This window comes from Aplysia californica, unplaced genomic scaffold (assembly GCF_000002075.1).
Source record: "Aplysia californica isolate F4 #8 unplaced genomic scaffold, AplCal3.0 scaffold00316, whole genome shotgun sequence".
Taxonomy (NCBI): domain Eukaryota; kingdom Metazoa; phylum Mollusca; class Gastropoda; order Aplysiida; family Aplysiidae; genus Aplysia; species Aplysia californica.
The window spans coordinates 732466-735569 of record NW_004797586.1 but is presented as its reverse complement, the minus strand read 5'-3'; positions in this window follow the sequence as shown (position 1 = coordinate 735569).

Here is a 3104-nt window from a genome sequence, read left to right as displayed (position 1 = left end):
AGCCTGCAAACCACAATGAATGTGGGTGGTTGGCGGGGGCTTTGGTGTGGTTTGCTACTTCTTTTCTATCAAACACCTGTCGTCCTTATCCCCCCTTCTTCTTTTTTAAGTTTGTTACTCTCTTGTAACACTTCTAATCTTCTGGCGCTCATATGACCGGATGCAGTTGAGAGCACCGTAAAACCTCTACTTAAAAATAAAGACTAATGAATTGGTATTGAAGCCAAATTGTTTATCTCTAGTTAAAACACAGACAAGTACGGATGTTCTAAACTCAGTTTAAAAAAACCACACATTGATATGCATTTGACGAGGACCAAAAAGCTGAGACCAATATAGATGTGTGTTTTTGCAACAAACACTCAGGCAAAAATGATGCATCTGAATCGTTTGGATTTATAGAAATAGAACACCCGGCAAATATTTCATATTTGTTGCCAACTGGCAAATATACGCAGACTGCTATTCTAGACTTATCCGTCTTGAGTTTAACGATCATCATAATGTAAAGAACAACATTACAAACGTAGATCGAATCCAACTACACAGATAAAAAAAAACACAAAAACAACTCGTCCAACAGGTAAGTTTTGATAGGCCTGATTTTGAAACTCTTCCATTTTTGCTTGATATGAAGTAAAAAAAGAAACTAAATACTACGTTGTAGCCCATTAAGGCACATTCATGAGGTAATTTCAGAGGCAGAGATCAAAATAAAACGGGGGTTAACGCTTTGATAAGTGTCATGTCCAAGAGCTATAACATTTACTTCTTATCGGTATAAAGTGTGCAGCATTCCTTTATTTTTTAAAAATCGCAGCTTAGAAAAATGATCAACTCTCACCCATATTTGGACACTGTAAAAAAAAAAAGATAAAACAATAACCCTCCATAGTGAAGGAAACATAGAAAAAATTACCAGACTTTGGAAGGAAGCACTTTAAAGCACACATTTTGATTTTACTTAACGTGAGTTAAAAATGAAATATTTACTTCCTCGAAGGCGTTTGAGTTACCGAGTCATGATTATGTGAGCTTACATTTGGTGTTTCGGATTTCCTTACTGAAAAGTGTGCGTGTGTGTGTGTGTGTGTTGTGTGTGAGTGAGAGAGAGCGAGAGAGAGAGAGAGAGAGAGAGGGGGGGAGGGAGAGAGAGAGAGAGAGAGAAAGAGAGAAAGAGAGAGAGAGAGAGAGAGAGAGAGAGAGAGAGAGAGAGAGAGAGAGAGAGAGAGAGTGTGGCCTTCAGCGTCGATGCTATGCTATTTTCTTCTTAGTTTTTTGCTGCATAGAACCATTCTAGCCTAGTCTCTAGTTTCCCAATATTATGTCCTGCTATTCATTCTCCTTCTGTTTTCTGCCCACTCACGTCATGACCAAAGGGAAAACTCCACTTATGACACGCAAAAAGGAGCAGTGGCGTTGCACGTTACGAGACATCCAATCTGCCGTGTTTGCGTGCCTTAACGGCTTAGGCCAGGCCCTGGCGGTCACGTCGGGATGCGGGATGTCTGCCAGCCAGCAGAACAAACCTTGTCGAGCCGGCCAAAAACGGGCTAACGAGGACAGCCGTTTCATCCCGGAGCAAAACCTGCATAACAGTATTGACAGAACACGCAGCCTGCACACACAGATACAAACAGAGAATCCTTCACGAGTAGATGGAAGGAGGGAGCGAGCGCACTTTTAGAGACAGTCGTGCCCGGAGGCCTTGCAGTTAGAAGGTCCCATCAGGAAATACTTTTCTTTCGTAGATAGTACTTTTCTCCACAGATATTTTCATGTCGTGTGAGTCTATATTTGAACAAAGGGCTAAGAAAGACGCTACTTCCGTTTAGTGTGAATGTAACGCCTTCACTTGAGAGAGAAAAAATAGTAAGTCAAACTTTGCATATTTGCAGAGGAAGAGGGACTAACACTGATGGAAGGCCCTCAAAAGGCTGAAAAAATAGGCGCACCTGGTTTTGATTCCATCCCATTTCAGTCGAAACGTCCTTTTTCGTAATAACAATTTACATCGTACCTTTTATTCGCAAACTACTATAGAATTAATCCCAGACAGAAACATTCAGCTTCACACAGAAATCTAAATTATTCCAATCAAAAACAAAATCTGTCAGATTTCAAAGATATCTAATATAGGCATGTACCTGTGTTTTCTCAGCACATCCTCTCTTTTTTACGCTTGCGTCTAACTCTACAGAGGATACATGTATTTAACAAACCTCGAGATGGTAGTCACTAAGAAATGCAGTTGCGCCCATAAAAATGTTGAAATCCTTTTTTTTTAGTGAAGCCTCCTTCTGTTATCTCGGATGGATCCTGATAATTGCATACATAAACTGAACGTGTTTGCATTGTAAAGCGGAGCAGTTACTCGACACTCAGGCTTTAAAGGAAAAGGTAGGCCACGCAAAAGATGGACTGGGTGATAGTAGGGAACCCTGAGAAACAATAATATCCCAATCAAAACAGCTGCTGAGTTGGCTTACCATAGAAAGCTACATCTCCACTCGACGCCTAACGCAACAGAAGATGAACAAGTTTGAAAAATCATAATTATTACTTGCCAGGTCGGGTTTGTAGAACAGGGCGAGTTGAGAATTTAGGCTAGCCTTAGCTCACTTATGAAACTTAGGGATTTTTTATAATCACCCCCCCCCCCCTCGAGTCATTGGCATAATTCTATTCTCATTAACAAAGTGCATTTACAACTTATAAGGCATTACTTTAGTGGAGGGAATTACGATTTAAGTACTAGGGGATCACTGGAGATAGTGATGTTGTTGCAACTAAATCGAAAAAAAAACCTTCCCTAAAGTGTAACTGACTGTAGATTTTCTTATTTTGAGATTTATGTACTATTAATACTGATCGGCTAGAATTATCCAAGACGTCTTATTCCGTCTTGGGTATTACGCAACAACTCAAACAAAATAGAGCTCGACATTTTCTCGCCATCAGTGGACAGATCCATCCGAGTTGGAAGGGAGTAGCATTTCTTGGCAGAGTCTACATAAGCAAGAGGCTAGTCTACCCGAACCGGCGTCGGTGGTGTAGTGATTAGGCGTTTGCCATCAAATGCATGAGACCCGAGTTCGATTCCT